The sequence below is a fragment of the Ambystoma mexicanum genome, chromosome 7q (genome assembly GCF_040938575.1).
Source record: "Ambystoma mexicanum isolate Mex_15411 chromosome 7q, UKY_AmexF1_1, whole genome shotgun sequence".
NCBI classification, from domain to species: domain Eukaryota; kingdom Metazoa; phylum Chordata; class Amphibia; order Caudata; family Ambystomatidae; genus Ambystoma; species Ambystoma mexicanum.
Window position 1 is genome coordinate 363,346,349 of NC_090941.1, and position 19,251 is coordinate 363,365,599.

The window sequence follows — 19,251 nt, forward strand, 5'->3', positions numbered from 1 at the left end:
TTTCTTGGTAGACATAATCATGAGCTACATTTTATGGGACTGCTAAAATTCCTTGACATCAACAACTGAGGTGAGCAATTTGTATCGGCTTGTCTTCCCTGGCAGCCCGCGCAACATTTACATTCATAGAACGCTTGGGAATTAGTAAATTGGCATTGGAATTCTTGATTTACACATTGATTCTCTAATCCAACAATATCCCGCTGTCCGCTGAGTGACTTGTAAAGTTAACTCTTCTGCGATCCACTTGAATTGCCAACATAAAGCAATTTTAGATGAGGATTGAAAGGAGCACACACTGGACCTACAGTGCATACATACATTGTCATTCATCTGCCCCTTCAATGAGATACAGCAGTGGCCTAGTTCCTGCTTTCCGGAATGAGGGCACAATGTGATATTCTGTGTTGTGCATGTATAGCAATCTTGAGAAGTCTTGCGGAATTGCTGACGAGATACCTTGGTGGTATCATGCATTTGGTGAAGAGATTTGTGTGTGAATCCTACTTGATCAAATTAGCCTCTCACCCTTCGGAGATCGAAACAGTGAGGAATAATCTGTTCAATAATGCTGGAGTCTTACAATGCATGGAATGCAGTCAAAAATACCTGTGATTAACTTAATTGCCATCATTCAGACCTCAGCCGCAGCCTCTCACCAGGCAATGCATATACTACTTTATTTGTAGTTTATCCACAAAGAACTCATAGCATTGTAGACCTTGGAAGGGGCCATTAACACTTCTGAAAATTGCAGTCTGCAAAAACATGACCCTTGGCTTTATCTCCGGCAAATGAGTTGATGCGGGCTTTATCCCACAATAATGCCCACTCCCTCTCTTTGTAAATCATGTGTATTATACACTTTATATTAAACGTAAGGTAACGTTAGTGTAAGTAAACAGGCTGCAGAGTAGAACATTGAAGTCTGTGCTTAACTTACTGTTGGAGAAGCCTCTAATTGTATTAAAACTCATATATTAATCCCACCTGCATTTGATATATATTCCCACCAGTAGCAATGTGCCATCTGGGTGATCGCTCACTACCGAGCGACATTAGCATCATGTTTGCCTCGCCCCAGTATTGTGACAGCGCAGGTGTAAGGCAGTGTTTGCATTCCCTATCTGGCATTAGTTGTGTTTATTTAGCGAACCTCGAATTAATGAATATAATATGTGTGAATAGGTTGTCACTTAATAAAACACATCAAAGAACATTGTTTTTCTTCATTTCCTTTTCTTAAAGTTCCTTTGCATGGAAGAACAACATTGCATTAGTCAAAGAAAAAAAACAAGTCTGCGCGCCGAGTTTCCCTCAGTTCATTCCACTCTAACTCAAGATTTACATGGGACAGTGAGGCGTCTCGGATGCTGGCGTGGCCTTCATATGAATAGTGCAACAACAAGAAATATGTTTTTTTAAAATGACAATTCTGTTTAATAATGTCCTCGGTGGCCGCGCAGAAAAGCTCCTGCATGTCTAGGCATTTGGCACACAGGACAGAGTGAGCATGTTTGGCTGATGGTCAAACTCGGACCCAGTTAGAGTTGCCGGCCACTGCGCTGCCTGGGTCTAAAAATGGGTAGGGATTAATGGGAAGTCATGGGATCGTGTCCAAAGAGAGGTCTCCGCGAGAGCTGCGCCCTTGGCCCAAATCTGTTTCATTCTTGCTTCAATGATATATCGAAGTGCATCCTGGGTCATCGGCCCCCACCTCTTATGGCCCATTCCATTAATGTTAATGCTTCATCATCTGCGGGCAATAATGTGCCGGCAAATTTCCAATTAAGGGCGTTATCACATGCCCTAAGTTTCCCATTGAACTGGTGACTGAAAGTGAATGCAATTTTGTTTTATTAGAGAGCCTTGGTATTGTAAGGTGTTTTTTAAAACAAATAATTACTATGCAATTGTTAGTATTATTAATAGCATTTTTCATAATGTTATCGTTGCAATATGTGTTGCTTTATTGTTTATCTTAGACAGATTTAAACATTGTAAAATGATTCTAGTGTTTCCAATGGGGAGTGGACAGAAATTTAAAACGCCTTAATTGGTGATAGTGTGTGTTTGATTTCATTCTCTGAGCAATGTCCTGAAAAAAGTAAGGATAGGGAAACCCGGGACGCACCAGTCTAGAGTTATACGTACCGTCCTAACCCCTCCTCGGGATCAAAATAGTTCAATAAACATAAGCACACGGGTTAGGAAGAATTCAGGCATCCACAGCATGAAAAATTTCAAGAGTAAAGTGTACAGTAAATCAAACAAATTGTAAATATCCTGCTAATGAAAAAATAAAAAAAACATGCTTTATTCAATAAAAATTTAAAACCAATAAAGGGTAGTCATACTTCCAACATACATAAATAGATAAACACAGAGGGCCGGATTCATGGACTTTTTGTACGGTTCAATGTGCTTTGCACTGCTGAAAAATGAATGTGCGCTGCCGACACAAACCCTGATTCATGGACTGTGCAAAGTGTACTTTTGCGAGTGCAAAGTCAGTGAAAGTGTTCATTTTTGCAGTACAACATGACTTTGCACTGCTAAAATACACTTTGCACAGTTCTGTGAATCAGGGTTTGTGTCGGCAGTGTAGAGACACTTTTCAGCAGTGTAAAGTCACTTTGAACGATGCAAAAATTACATGAATCGGGCCTAGAGACTGACACACCAGGTAATGTATGAAATGGCACAAAGTAAAGTGCAAACAATCAAAAAAATGCAAGAAGTGACTTTTGGTCTTACAAAGTAATAGCAGGTTGTTCTACGTAAATCCTCAGTATTATTGTCACAGTCTGTAACTGAATATCAGATCTCAAGGAGTGGTTATAACTCTATGTAGTGCTATTATGTTTCGGATAAGCCTTAGCAAGTAGCAAAGGATGATGCTCAACATGTTTCAGTTCTTGAATCCATAAATGGTGAACATTCCTCAGGAGCTTTCTAGATCAGTCACAGTTTGTTCTTGGGATCTCTAATAGGAAACCTGCATTGCGCTCCGGAACAATGCAGAGCTATTGTCTCCAGTGAACATTGAAGTTCTTCACATATGGGACGCCAAAATAACAAAACAAAGATAGTCACATGTTGTCACTTTTTGTACTTTGTGCACTTTTTTGATTGTTTGTATTTTACTTTGTGCCCTTTCATACATTACCTTGTATGTGATTCTCTGTGTTTATCTATTTATGTATGTTAGAAGTATGACTACCATTTATTGTTTTTCAAGTTTTATTCAATAAAGAATGTATGCATTTTTTCACTAGTTGGTCATTATTGTTCATACTGTGGATGCGTCAATTATTCCTAATCCTATAAATATATTTTCTATTCGATGTCCTGCCATCCCATGATAGGCTTTTATCTGAGAATATCCATTGCAGATAAAATCGTGGTAAAAAAGGGAGGGACATTAAGGCAAGTAAGGTAAATACATGTTTGTGTTTTCAGTTGGCCCTTGATGATGATATGAATGCCCTGGATGCCCCAGAAATGTGTGATGTCAAAAGTTGAAAAGCAGTGTAGTTACAGGACAACTGAGTGAGCAGCCACATTCACCTGCAGACTGGAAGGTACCCAGGTTGTGTTTCCTATTCTAGAAATGCGGTTGACTAGACTACCTTCAAGTGTGAAACACTGCCAATGTTTTGAAGTCTGGGTATAATAATGTTCTTTGAGATGAATTAGAGTGGCCGGGTCTGGCCCTTGAGAAAGAGGCTGTTAGAAGAATGTTCAAATGAATATATTTAGGCATTGAGCCATGTTTTGTTCATTCCTTATTTCAAATGGGATTGGCAAAGGTTGATGCCCATATTTTCTCTCACTATGTAAAAACACTGGTACATGTGACAAAGTTCGGCATTTATGCAGAGCTTGAAAGCAGTTGTGTCATGTGGATGTTCAATTAATACTAGTAGTTAGCTCATTTCTCAATGCAACATTTTTTTCATATATCTTATGCTATTTTGTGTTATGTTTTATTATGTTACGTCATTTATACTGCTGACATTGTTATGGTCGCCTGGCCCTCTTGTTGTTCTGAAAGGAAAAGTGGGTTGGTTGCATGAGTTAGGGGAGAAGAAGGAGAGGGCGAGGAAAAGGCAAGTGTTGTGCTCAGCTGTTGAAGTGTTTAGTAGTGTGTAGAATCAGTAGTAACTATTGTTTGTGACTAGCGTTTGTGTGGAGAAACATCTGTGTTCAGCTCGTTAGGTGGCTGAGCTAGTGGAGGGGTTTGTGATTTGGCTTAAGAGAAAGGGCCTCATTACAACCTTGGCAGAGGACCATGGTGCTATCAGCACCATGGTCCATGCCGCTAAGGTTGCAATTCCGCCATGGTGGATGGCGGAATTACCGCCCCATTCCAAAGTGAGTGGGTCGGTAATTCCCCATTCACCAATGGCCCCTTCCCCATTCCCATTTTTGCCCCATAGGGCATAATGGGAATGGGGAAAGGAGATAATTACGGCACCGTAAATTACGGTGCCGTAATTATCGCCAAGGTCCCTTTGCGGCATGGCTTTTAACGCCTGCAAAAAGCAGGCGTTAAACAGCCATCCCGCAAAGGGAACCTTGTAATCAGGCGTTAAGGGTCGGCGCCGTTTACGGCGCCGTAAACCCCTTAACGCCTGAGTCGGAATGAGGCCCAATGTGTTGTTTTATGGTGTTTTAGCACAACGGTTTTCTCTAGCTGTCTTATGTGTGTATCATCACTTTGATGTGAGTGACTATGGTTGAGTAGGAGGTTGTTAGTAGTTTTTGGGTGTCTAGTTGTGCAGCTATGTACTTGATCTTTGTTGTGCATCCCCTTCTCATGTGGTTCTTTGTGATCTGGTTAGTATTGTGTTGTTGTAACTGTTGAAGCCTAGCAAGTATGATGTTGCATTGTGAGAGTGTATTTATGACGTGTAACCCGTATTCAGAGTGTTTAGTCAGTTTCCACCTTGGAAAGTAGAATAACCATGTTTTAGACATTTTTGAAAGATAAGATCATCCCCTGTCATCCAGATTTCTTTAAGAATCGAGCTCCATAGTTTGGCTATGAGAATAGATAAAGCAGTTCCTCCAAATGTATTTGTATCAAAATTTCTTGTTTCCATGTGCAAGTCAGAGCTTGATCTTGAAGCTCTTCTTGGCTCGTATTGGTTGATTTATGATTGGATGAATTGTGCTCTCTGGCTGATGAGGGGAGCTTTACAATTGGTATTTTCTATTACCGGTAACCAGGGAAGACTCCTCGGGGCAGGGGTGATGTGTTCTCTCCTGTTTCGTCTGAAAAGTAGTCTTGCTGCTGTGTTTTGGATGTGTTGTAGTTTCCTGGTGAAGTAGTCAAGCATCACTTGGTATAGGCTTTTTGCACAATGGTACATACGGCTGGTAAGCAATATTCTGTAGTCATGCAAAACAGTACACTTACAGCAAGCATATACTGTTCCATCTTAACGTGATGCCAGGAATTAGTATGAATTACATTTTCTAGCTGTGTAATTTCTGAGCAATTAGATATTGCTGTAAAGGACAATATACTGATAAAAAGATAACACACAGACCGATCATAACTTTTTTGATATTTTGGACGTAAGAATGGGTGGACGGTTGCATCTACCCGCATTCATATCTGATTATCACTAGAACATTCCAAGGTGGCGGGTAATGTAGCAATACTACCCCCATGACTTTGACACCCTGAAATTAGGACATGGAATTAGAATGCAGGATTTACATCATGTGACCAGCTGGAATGCCGCTCCATGGTGAATAGCTTTGAAATTATGGAATGATGGTTGGCTTGCTGTGGATGCGTTAAGTGCTGTGTTGGCAAAATATCACTAATGAACAGTCCACATGTATACATTGCTCACATTGCAGAAGATTTGGTCGAAAACAATTTGATCACATTTGTTTTAAAGAATTTCACAATAAATGCATGCAGGGGGTTGGGTTAGTGTGATTAATGTGGGGAGTAAATGGGACTGGCTTTGGGGGATCTCCCCCACTTATACTTGTGGTGAAATGTATTTTTGAATAAAAGAATCTGATCAAATCATCTGAGAAAATATTGTCGATGAGATTGCATAGCTCCGTTCCATGCAGCTAATTGTGTCATGAATTAGTATGCTTCTCACAATTATGTTGCCTGAGTCTCTTGCATTATAATACACAATGCAGGTTTAGCCAATTGTTGTGCACCTGATGGACATACATCTGTACATCTGTCTCCCCCTACACTTTTCTATACTGTGCAGATTTATGTTGTTTGTAGAACAAGATGTACACATTTCACAAAAATGTGAGTAATCAAGCTTAGATGTAGAGTGAGGTCTGAGCAAACTGTAGGTAAGTTTGTTTTGATGGGCATAGTGTTCTCTCTCTCATTACTAAGAAATCATGAATGGAATTCTAAGTAAATGGGAAGAAACTTTGTTTTCTTTGTGATTTGTGTCCCTGATAGAGGTAGGGACCTAATGCAAGAAGGAGCTCCCGTAAAATGTTCACCATGAGATACTTTAAGCAATATGGGTATATTTTGGTCCTAAAGAAGGTGACATAACTTAGAAGGAGTCACTTAAACTGATCAACCTGGATACCAGAGAAAACACATGTTATATTATATGCATAAATTGGATACATATAGCACTGTATGATTCACTGAGCTACACGCTCGGGCGGGTAGAATAAACTGAAAGAAAATATCTGCCCGAATGTTGCAATTACTCTTTGTTTTTATTAGTTGTTCTTTTAAATATACCTGATTACAGGCATACAGTCTGGAATCTGGAGAGATTGCAATTGAGCCTCACACCATTGTTTTACAAATGCAGTAGAGAAGAACTCCTGTTCTTATGGAGGGAACACAGCTTTCCCTTTTGGATTTTAATAATTAAGATTTGGGTTAATCCTCCTTCTATCCCACTTAGATAGGTGTACCATCACCGTGGCCTAGGAACAGCAGTGCCATTCTTGAAGGGATACTTTAGTTCTTCCTGAGGGACAGTACAGTGAGCATTGAGCAGGTTGAAAGTAATAAGACTGGTCCACATTTGTGTGTTGCAGGTATGGGCTATCTGGTAATGTTGTTCCACTAATAGGATTAAGTACACAAGTTCCTGGTTGTGTTTTTAAGAATTTCTTGGACACATGGTTCTGCAAGAGTTTCTCGGGAGAGGGTTTGTTTCATATCAGCCTGTAGTTACTCGGGTTGCCTGTTTTTCCTGCTTCGTTTTAAAAAAAATTGGTTTAATGTAGGGAGATTTATTTTTTTGGCACAATTTCAGTCTTCAGAGATAGGGCCATTCATATTTTAAGTAGAGACCTGGTGTATTATTGGTGAGTAGCTGTCAGAAGATATCTGGTGGGCTACGGCCTTCTTGGTCTTCTTTAGTATTTTGTTTCAATTTTGCCCATAGATTGGTTTGAAGTGGTTAAGTGCTGTGCTACTAATTACCGCCCTGGCTTCTGGTAGATTATTGTTTGCACTCAAGGTAGATGCATCTATGGCATGTTGGATTGTGTGTATTTTTGTTCTAAGGTTATCCGAGATGTAGTCACATAACTTTTGTGTGGGTATGGGAGCATCACTGCATGCAGCAGTTTATTTTATTTCCTTGATGATTTTGTACATTTCCTTTTGCAGGTGTGTTGCTGATTGAATTATTTTATCGTAATGTGATTTCTTGACTATTAAGACAACTGCTATTTACAGCTCTGGTATTTAAATGTGGTCTGGTTGGTTGCAATGTTTTCTCCATGTTTTGGTGGAATTTTCAGTAGGTCCTCTTAAGATCTCTCAATTTGTCTGTGAACCATCTTTCCTATTTTCTGTGTTGGTTTGAAGATGTTTATGGGAGATAGTTTATATAGAGTGTTTCAGATCCAAGTATGAAGTTTATCTTCAAGGGTTTCTTGCATTGTTCATTTTATTATATTGGTTTTGTTGTTTCCATTATTTGTGCTAGGTTTTTTAGATTTTGCTTTTCCCAGTTTCTTTTGAATGTTGTTGGTTGCTTATTGTTGGTTGTCTGTACATATGTTGCTGATAGTGAAAGGCATCATGTAGTGGCCGCACCAGATGATAGATACACGTGGTAAGTCCATCCCTGCTGAGAATTGTCCAGCTCTGTGTGTTGGCCCATTCACCAGTTGTTTCAGGTGAAGAGTTTCCAGGTGAGTGCTGAGGGAGTTTGTCAAAGTTATATTTTCTCTCCCAACCAGATGTTGAAATCTACCAGTACATTATAGGTGGGTTGCCTGAATATGAGGATGAAGCGTAGATTGACTTGGCCACTGAGTTTGAAGTTGACCAGGGGAATTTGCATTCTTCTATGTCTGCTGAAGGTAGATATGTGGAGATGATGTGGTTTTTGTGAGCCACAGCAATGCCTCCTCCCACTTCTCTGTTAGTAGCTTGGAGTTGATTTGCAAGGCTTTGTGAGTGATTGCTTTATAGTTGAAAGATAGCCATGTGTCTGTCAAGAAGAGGGCATCCTTGCCACCTTCCCATAGGTGGTCAATAATTTCTGTTTTGTGGATTTCCATTGAGCGTACGTTGAGCAGGCTGCAGCACATTGGGCCTCATTACGCGGTAGGATGTAGCCATGGTGCTATTAGCACCATGGCTACCCCCTAACCGCAAACCGTGTCCGGGTTCTCAGAATGGGTACTTACCGAGTCATTCCAACCTTGGAGGACCCGGTAAGTCCCCATTCTGAGAACCGTTCCCCATTCCCATTTGCGCCCCCATAGGGCTCAATGGGAATGGGGAAGTAGCTAATAACGGTACCGCAATTTGCGGTACCGTTATTAGCTCTGAAGTCCCTTAGCGGGTCCCGTCCTTAACACCTGGTCAGACCAGGCCAAGGAATATGGAGGTAAGGGATTACCGGGACCGGCACCCTTACCAGTGCTGGTAATCCCTTACCTCCTACCTTGTAATTAGGCCCATTGCGTTCAATTTGGATGAGGCGTTGCATGCTACATCCAGTGGTTTGGTCTGTAGGTGTTGCACAAGTTGTAGTATGGAAAATGGCAATGAGGAAAAAAGAGATGAGGTAACTACGCCAAACTCACTGAATATGAACGATGAAGGAGACCCATATTTAAAACTAGGGCTAGGATTACTGCACAATTACACCTGCCCAATTGCACTATCTGTGCACCATTTGTTCATGGACAATTGAGTTAGTGACAGAGAAAATACAGTGCAAAACCTTTGCACCAATACAAATGTGATCATGCAAATGCAACAAGTTTCTGTTTATGTAAAATTGTGCATTAATCCTGCCTCGGTGGCCAGAATTCCAAGCATTCTGTGCATGAACAAAGAGCAATTGCGCATGCACAATGAAATTGGTGACAGTGTAATTGACATTTCCCTATGTTGGCACTAACAAACATCTGGTAATCTTGCTCCAAGTCTGCAGGGTCCAGTCACTGAGTAAACCATTACTAGACAATACATTGTCCTTGGCAATTGAGATTTACAACTATGCTTGATTTCTTTATATTCAACAGCATCAATGCCGCATTAAGAAACTGAACAGATATTACAGAAGCCATCCAAAATCAGAGCTCTGAAAACATCTCCTCTACTTCATGGTTGAAAGACCAATGAGAATACTGCTCCTGCTAAAGTGGACATGGCCTGGGGAGTATCATCTGGCACTCCAGCTCATCACCAAGCATGCTATGCCAATTGACCGTCCCCCTCAACCTATGCGCCAGCCAACTGTCTTCCTGACCCACCCATTTCTGGCCTAGCATTGCCTGACCCATTGGCCCTGCCGACTAGCAGGTCCAATTTATCACTACTAGCAGCAAAGCCTCCTTTTGTGAGTGGTAGAATTCAGGGTGTGGTGTTATTTGGGCTGAAAAGGCAAGGCAACGCAATGAGGATTGCAGGCATTTACACCATGCCTTAGCTGATCTGCTGTCTGTGAGTTGGTGTGTGCTGAGTGATGGGCTAGTGGTGGTTGCTACAGCACATGCTCTTTTACCAACCTATCGTATTCTAAATAACTGGGCATGGGGGTGGGAACTGTAAGCGATATTCAATCAACACTACAGCTAAGTCAATGCCTAGTCTGGGATGCTGAGGAAAACCCTTATTGATGTATTTTTATATCCAGTTCAGTACTCTGGATGACAACCCTTGTATAACACCCCCCTCCTAGAATCCCCCTGACCACACTGAGCCAAGAAGTAGGTTTGTTTTGCAAATTAAAAGGTTTATTTGAAAAATTAAACAATATATATGTGTCACACTTTTATAACAAATTAATATCTGATAGTACACTTAGACATATGATGTGGATCCACAATGGGTAATGTTACAGTGGTACACTTGATTACTTAGGAGTAGTATAGAGGATGGGGTAGCTTAAATGCGTTATGGTTTCAAGGAAATGCAAGGTGGAATAAATGCAGTACAGAAAGTAAACTGATATGGTTTCACAAGAGATAATATGTTCACTTTTCCCCTGGTGGCAATTCACCCCCCCCCCTATATGCAATGCAACGAGATGGAAGTAACACACAGTCTTCAGGAATACAATCAAATACAATACGGAACTCAGTTCCCCCCAGCAAGCTTAGAGGAAACAGGAAGAAGTTTGAAACACAGGCCCAAAATGCTTTTAAATGTGGTGGCAATGGATGGGAAAATGTGCTAACTGATTTTAATTCCCTCTAGAGATTCAGGGCGAGTGAGAGATGCTTGTTGGTATTAGTTCAGGCTCACTTTAGCAATGCTTTATGAGTTATTACCAGGTTGCAAACAGATTTTAACAAAGGAAAGAATGGAGCTGCTATTTTGACAAGTGGAGAAATTGAGCCAAAATCGCAAATCGTGGTAAATTTTGCGAGTGCGTAAATCGCGATTGCGGAAAAAGTATAGGAAGCAGGAAGTCGGTTCTAGGTTCGTAGCCCAAATGGTTCCAGAGATACGGACGATTTAATAAAGGTAGATTTTCGGATTTAAAGTAAAACTCAAAATGACAGGTGACAGCTTGCAGCTGCAGAATTGACAGGTGACAGTTGTGCAGCTTTAAAAATGACAGATGACACGATTTCTAGGAGGCAGTTCTACTTAGGTTAAAATAGCTTGAATTAGATTATTTTAACTAAGAGATTGGCTCTGCACAGTTCTGCTAGGTACTCACAATATAAATTTGAACTAGGCCTCGTCACGGATCTGGTCAACACGTCCGGCAGTGGTTCTGTCTGCTTGGCGGGTCAATCAGGCACCGGTTCTGCTCACAGCGATCCGGATCTCTGGTTCTGCTCACAGCGGTCTGGGTCAGCTCTGCTCTGCTGGTCTAGCCTCTCTGGATACAGTGGCCTCTGGTTCTGGATACTGCTCTGTTTTCTGGTCCGGATCAAGTGGATTCTGGATGTAACACTGCTTTCTGGGTACTGGCAAAAGTTCTTGGCAAAAGAATTCAGACAGCTCGCCCGGCTGTGGAATAGTTTGCAAATGATTTTAAGGATGCTGAGGCCTGCTGAGAAGAGTTCTCAGTTTGTGGGTTTAGGCCCTTGCTTTAAGTTCTGAAGTAAATTTCTGGTCCCTGAAGATTGATGGATGTGAAGTCTGGAGTCTCCCGGCAGAGCGTCCCGCAGAAAATGGAATTGAATCTCTCTACCTGTCCCAACAGTCTCTTTTTATGTGTTTTGGAAGTGGGTGTGTGTGTGTGGCATAACTGAGCGTGCCCCTCTCTACTTGTCATTGGCCCCATTCTCCCCTCTCCCATGATTGGGAGAAAGGAAATGGATTGTCATCATGATGAGGTCTGTTTATGGGTCAGAGGATTCTCCCCTGGTCAATTTGCCCACAAATCTATATTTGATTCAAATACATATTTCCCAGATACACAATTTGTTGAAATTACATGTACACATTATATATTCCTTATGGTCCATGCTTGTCCGCCTCTGATCTTCCTGGGGGCTTGCATTCAAAAATGACAACATTTTGCGCTTTTTGACTGGTTTACCAATATCGGACATTTACCAAAATGTACACACATGTGCGCAAGGAGTATGGACATTATTTGATGAAGTGTCAGAATTTTAACATGCAGACATTTGGAGTAAGACCCTATTTTCCGCTAGCAACCCCCCAGCATACACCACAGGGTCCTAACACCTCTTAAAACGCGCACAGAAAAATCACAAGAATGATGTTATTACTTATATAATTCTGACAAGTCCGTACTATGAATTATCCATCTTTTTTTAAAATTATGCTCTGGCCCAGATGGGTGTGGTTTAGGTTCCAAAGCACATGGTGGAAGAACTGGTTTATCCACTTCCCCCAAGCTCAACTGGCTCTCACAGGCACTTCTCCTCCCACTTCTCCCAAGAGGAAGCCACTTTACAGCCCCCCAATATAACATTTGCCTGAGTCCATTGTTCAGTTTCCTGCAGTCCCCAGGTAATTCAATCAGAGAGGTGTCACCTCCTTTTTGTGGGGGCAGCAGAATGCAGCCAGGCCTGGGAACACACCTGTTGATCCAGTTTCAACTCCTGTTGGGGGTAGTTGTCAGGCAGAATCCAGTTTCATTAAGCCAGGTTTCAGCTAAATGTCACTTTTTGTTCCCAGTTTTCTACATTCAAATCAAACTGACAATTTTTACACATGCAGCTAGAGTGCTGATTCTAAGTTCAAAACTATGACATTTCAACAGTTACAAACTATGTGACACTCAAAATTAGGTCCCTCATTTAATTGAAACATTTCGATTTTAGTGGTTTTCAGTTCAGTTTAACTTAAGCTGCTGACCTCCACAGCTCAGCCAGTTTTGTTATGAACATTGTTTTGGGCTCTTTTTCTTTCCAGATTTTGTATGCACACAAAACTTCATTCTGCCAAATGTCTGCTGGTGTTCAGTGAGATTTTTGAATATCCTGCAATGTTTGACATAGGCATTTTTAGCTTGCATTCAGAGAAACCAAGGTTATTTCAAAGGGCGTTTTAAGCTAACAGGCACTGCTGTTTTTCCTTTGGCACACATTCCATTTATGGCACCGCTGGCCCATCATGCTCGCACTGGTGGGTGGAAGGTTAGGCGACCATTTTGGTGTGCGCACAAACTGCGCGGTTCTCCTGGATTCTTGCGCACATGTGGGCTTTTTATCCATCTTGGATTTTCTAAGCCCACAGCACCAAATGTTGCAGCTTAATGACTCAAACGTGGGTCAATACACCTGACAAAGCCCCCCCACCTGACTGCACTTTGAATTTGAGTTGAGGGGGAGTCGGGTGCGAAGAATGTTTTGACCCACGCACTGGTATGTCCGCATCATCATCTTCCAATTCCACAAATGGCACAGTTCAGCATCTTTTCCTCCATCCGGTTGGATCGATCGGTTCTCCTCGCCGGTCCTGATGGGAATATTGGGCGGTACATCGGGCCCCTCGGATCTTTGCCCCCGGTCTCCGGATCGTCCTCCTTGGCCAGTCTCCAGGTTTTCTTTCTCCTAGGACGACAAAGGAAAGCGGCAATACCTATTCATAGACATTTCTCCCCCACTATTGATATAGTGGGGCGACATATACCTTTTATAATCAAAACATTTGCGTTCTTATTTTAACAAAAAACAAGATACAATTATAAGACATTTTTTTTTTTCCAAATCATAATATTTTAGAGACTATATGTGGGATATTTTAGGGTTGGAATTGAATCACTCTGGAGCGGCCCCCTCTGGTATTGCAGAGGACTCCTCCAGTTGCTGCAGAGTGTGCCTGGGATGGCAACACTTCAGCTGATTAATATGGACCCACTTATCTTCCCCTTCTGCCAAATTACCTTTGGGGATGCGGATTTTGTATGCAACAGGGGAGATCTTGTCTATAATTTCAAAGGGTCCCTTAAATGTAGGCAAACATTTTCGCTGCTTGGCCTGGTTCCTTTGGAAATTGTATAGATAGACCCGGTCCCCCACATCATATTCCTTCCTGGTGGTTTTCAAATCATAGTGCGTTTTCATACTCTCAGCTGATCTTTCTAGATTCCGCTGATCATAGGCAAAAGCATGTTGGAGGTGTTTCCTTAAATTCTCCACATACTCATGAGTTGTGGAGGCATTTATCAGTGTCTGCTCTTGGGTCCTGTAGAGCAAATGCTGGGGAAGTACCATCTTGCGTCCGGTCATCAACTCAAATGGTGACATTTTAGTTGCAGATGAAGGGGTAGATCTGATGGCCATTAGGACCAGAGGTAGTCGAATATCCCAACTTGGCCCAGAATCTGCCACAAACGTTTTTAATATGCTCACAATGGTTTGGTTGTATCTCTCCACTGCTCCAGAAGAAGCTGGCCTGTAAGCAATATGTAGCTTCCTTTTGACCCCCAGTATCTCCCACATCTTTGTCATTACTTCACTGGTGAAGTGGCTACCCCTGTCTGACTCAATCCTTTGAGGTAGACCAAAATGGGAAAAGATGTGGTTAATCATCAGGGCAGCTGCTGTTTCTGCCTGGCAGTTTGGGGCCGGGAGACATTCCACCCACTTGGTAAACAAGCATGTAACGGTCAACATGTACTTGTTTCCTCTAGACGAGCGAATTACAGGGCCTACAAAGTCGATTTGCAAATCTGAGCATGGCATTGTCACCCCCCTCTTTTGGAGAGGCGCACGGTGTGTGAGGGATGATGGCTGAAATTGTGCACACACAAGACACCCCTTCAAGTATTGGTCGAGGTCTTGCCCCATGTGTGGCCAGTATGCAACCTCTCTTAAGATTTCCAGTGTTGTGTGAAACCCCCTATGACCGGCGGTGGCCGCATCATGGGCGTGACTTAACATCAGGCTTCGGAATGAGGTAGGAACCACCCACTGATCATGGCCAGCTTGGGATTTCCTTACGAACAAACCGTCTTGGATTCGGAACCTCTTTGGACATTTCATCAACACTCTTAGGTCCTCTTTCCCAATGTAATCAGTATCCGTCAGGGGAAAGTTCTCAGGGTCCTCAATGTGTTGGTAAAACTTACCAATTATTGGATCCCCCTTTTGAGCCGTAATCAAATCAGCATCAGGGGTCTCCTTACTCCATGGTGCAGTTGAAAGATCATTGTGAGCATTTGTCTGGGACCTAGTGATAGCAGTGACCTGGAGTTCCCCCAACAGGGACTCTGTTTCTATTAGATCCCCTTGGATGGCCCCGGTTTTGGCCAGCTGATCAGCTAAGTCATTTCCAGTTTTGTCTGGTCCCTCTACTTTGGAATGACCCTTGATCTTTTTCCAGTAGATGGTCATCCCATTCTATGTGACCAGATCATCAATATTTTGGATTAACGTCCCATGTTTCAAGGGTTTGTTATTAGCACATAACATGCCTCGGGTTTTCCAAATAACCAGGTGCTCCACGAACCCGTTCCGTTCATAATCCGAATCTGTGATTATGACCAGTTCGTGGAGTTGATGTTGGACAGCAGTGAGGATGGCCTGATGCACAGCCATCAATTCTGCCACCTGACTACTTCGGGGACCAATTTTTTACCCAGCGGAGGATTCTGATGACTCATTCACCCATGCATTCCCTACGCCGGCCACCAGTCCTTTCTCCCCGTTGTTGTCAACATGGTCCGAGCATCCATCCACATAGACAGTGGGCATTCCCTCACACTTGTCTTCTTCAAAGACTTTGTGTGGGGAATTAAGGTATGCCTCCATGTTGTCCTTGATTTTTAGACTTTCGTCCTCGAGACAGTTTTCTCTGGCACAATCATGCAAGTCAGCCAGACCTTGCACAAGGGGACTCTTCTTGTTTTGGCCATATCTGACCTCCACAGGAAAGCCTTGCATTGACAGAATCCAGGAAGTAATCCAGGAATTACTCACATTTCCGGCCCGGATTCAGTCACTTTGGAGATATTGCAGAGGCTGGTCTGGAGTCTCCACTATGATGTGTTCCCCCTGGATGAACGGGCGGTAATTCTTCAATGCCCACACCGTTGCCAGGAGTGCCTTCTCACAATCGTTGAATTTTTCCTCCACAGAGGATAAAGTTTTGCTCGCATAGGAGATTACTTTATTGACCTTGTCATGCTTCTGGTATAATACTGCCGTCAAGCACGTATTAGAGAACCCTGTCTCCAGGAAGAACTCCTTGTTACTGACAGGGTAAGCTAGGCAAGGCGCTTGTGAGAGGCTTCTTTTGAGTTGTCTTACTGCCTCGGATTGTTCTGGACCCCATTCCCACTTGACCCCCCCTTTCAAGAGATGAATCAGGGGTCTAGTGATCTGTGCGTAGCCTTCAATGAACTTTCTGCTGTAATTAGTCAGTCCAAGGAGGCTCTTTAGTTCCCGCAGAGTTGTGGGGTCTTTCAGTTTCTGAAGTGCTTCCACTTTCTTTTCCTGGCGACAGAGACCCTGAGGAGTAATCTCATGCTCTAAGAAATTAACACGGGTTCTACACCACTGTGCTTTCTGAAAGGAAAGTTTTGCTCCGGCGGCCCTCAACTGTGTCAGAACATAACGGATCTCCGCTATGTGTTCCTCCACAGATGAACTTTTTATGAGGACATCATCTACATAAGCCAGGTTACCCCTCACACCCAGGTCGGGCATGGCCTTGTGTAGGAAAATGTTGAATTCATTGCCGGAGTTGAGGTATCCGAATGGAGTCCGGGTCCATGTGTACTGCTGGCCCCCAAAGGTAAAAGCCAGTTTGTATGGGTCCTCCCTACTGACAGGCACGGTCCAGTATCCATTGGTCAGATCTATTGCAGTGAATATCTGTGACCCCTGGATCTGGGCCAGCCCTTGATCAACGTAGGGCAGAGGCCATCGGGAAGTATGGACGCGTTTGTTGAGCTCCCTAAGGTCGGCACAGAGTCTCTACTGGCCGTTTGGCTTCAATATTCCCAGCACCGCATTATTGAAAGTGCTGTGGACTGGACAGATTATTCCCCGGGACTCAAGGCTCTTAATTATTTCAGTAAGGGACTCCATGGATGTGAGAGGCAAGCGATATTGCTTCACAAACACTGGAGTCATGCCAGGGTTCGTGGGAATTGTTGTCGTGTGGATGTCGGTGCGACCACAGTCATATAAGTCTACCGCAAAGAGATCTTGGAAATCCAAGAAAACTTGTTTCAACTCTTGCTTCTGTTCCAGAGTCACGCAGGGCTGGAAAGACTTCTGGTTTGGCTATCTCAGCGGCCTCCTCCAGCTGGGTTTAGAAGTCCCTGGTCAGAGTGCTGATTTGGACTGGAGGCTTCAGGTGGGCAAGGCAGCCCTCATGGACCTGGAAAATCACCTCATCTCTCCTGAAGTCACAAGTCACATCTTCCTTACCACAAGGGCAAGAAGTGTACACCGGGAAGTTCCCCCCATGCTGGGTGAAAATCCTGTCTGGTGTTGTGTTGTCATCACTGTCACTGTCAAAACAGTCCTTGGGGATTGGTCCTAACAGTTCATTTCCTAGATCAATGTAAAAATGTCAGTCATCAACCGCCATTCCAATAATGGTGCCTGCGGCTAGAGTAATACTCTATAAGTCGCTGTTATCCACCTCTATTGGAATGGTGTCATGTTCTATGTTGACTAATGGCGTTGGATTTACCCCCAACCCTTGCTGTTGGAGAGAAGCATTTAGATGTATGTAAGCTTCAGGGTTTTTCAATTTTTGTCCTCCTTTAACTTTCACTTCCAGGGAGAATTGTTGGGTCCTTTCTGGGATGGTGACTTCCTCTTTAATCTGAATTTCAACTGCATAAGGTAGCAATTAAGCTGACCTAAATGCTTTTTCTGGATCTTCAAAGCCCATGGTATTATCCGCTAATCGGGACCAAGCTTTGAAGTTTATTAGGTCCAAACTAATGGCAAAGCGATTGAGAAGGTCACTGCCTAAGTAAAAGGCGGCAGTGACGTCTCGCACGACCCAACAATTATGGACTATGCTCTTGTTGCCAATGGAGATTTTGAGCATACACCTGCTTGGCAGGAGATGTTTGGAATTAGGTGCTTCCAGGTCCATTTCCCATTTGTCTATCAGTTTGAATGTGGGAACTGCTGGATCTTTTGGGAGTTGGCGGAACATGGCTTCGCTGATGAAGCTCTTACTGTTGTTCACACACACTTGAGCGAGAACAGAGTCCTTCCCATCATTTAACTGAACAGGGATGAACAACTGCTCTCCAATTTGCTGAATATCAGCCAGGCTCTGAGCTGATTTCACATCTTTCTGGGCTATAGGAGTGGGAGTGTCTGATTGTGGATTGGTAAAGAATTTCAGAGTGTTTCCTTCCAGTGTGGAATACCACCTTAAACTGGAAGGAAGGTGGATTTTCAGAAATAGAGAGGACCCCCCACCACCAGTCTGTTGTCCTACTGCTATTACTGTCACGTCTGGAATTTGGTTGTTCTGGAAGTGAAATTCTACTTGGTCAGATTTTTGTTCAACCATGTGGCAGGTGCCGTTTAAACTAACATGGTTGACACTCTGTTTTAATTTGATTGGTCGGCTAGTCTGGGTCCAGAGGACCTTGTTTAGACAATCTATTAGGGGGGACAACCTTCTCAGGAGGTCATTCCCTAGTAAACAAGGGGTGCCCTCTGGAGTCACTACTATGACCGGGTGTTTCACCTTGTGTCGCCCAATTATGATGTCCAAATCTGCAGTCCCCTCGACAGGAATTTCCTTCCCGTCAAAGTTCTGTAGTTGTCCAGGAAGAGAGGTGAGAGGAATACGGTAATTCTCCCCACTTCCTGCATTTAGTTCATCAAAGGCCCTTTTGGACAGAAGGGTAGCTTGGGATCCAGTGTCCACCAGTGCCGAAATTGTACCCTGCCCCTGTACTTGTACCAGGGAATAGTATATTCCCTTCTTCTCCTCAAGGGGGCACAGATAATGCACATTTTTGGACAACTGGTGGGCTAACTTTCTGGTTTTGGACATTGCTAGCAAAGAGATTTGGGCAGAATTCTGTGGAGAGCCTGGGGAATCTGAAAGAAAAAGTTGGCAACTGGAAATGGTTTCGGGTTCTGGGCAGCCCCACCCCCTTTTTGGAGGCAATCATCAGGATGAGTTGACCCATGGGATTTTGGTATTGTCGGTTCTGGGATGAGATGACGGGCGGCGGTAGCTCAGTCTCCACATCTCCCCAGTCGAATTGACATCCCTTGGGACCCATTTTTCCTTGGGAGGAGTTCCCCCATCTCTGAAGGAGAAGATCCTTTTCCCAGGATCTTCTGAGGATCCCTCTCCCTCAAATTGGAAGACCTGTACCTCCTCCA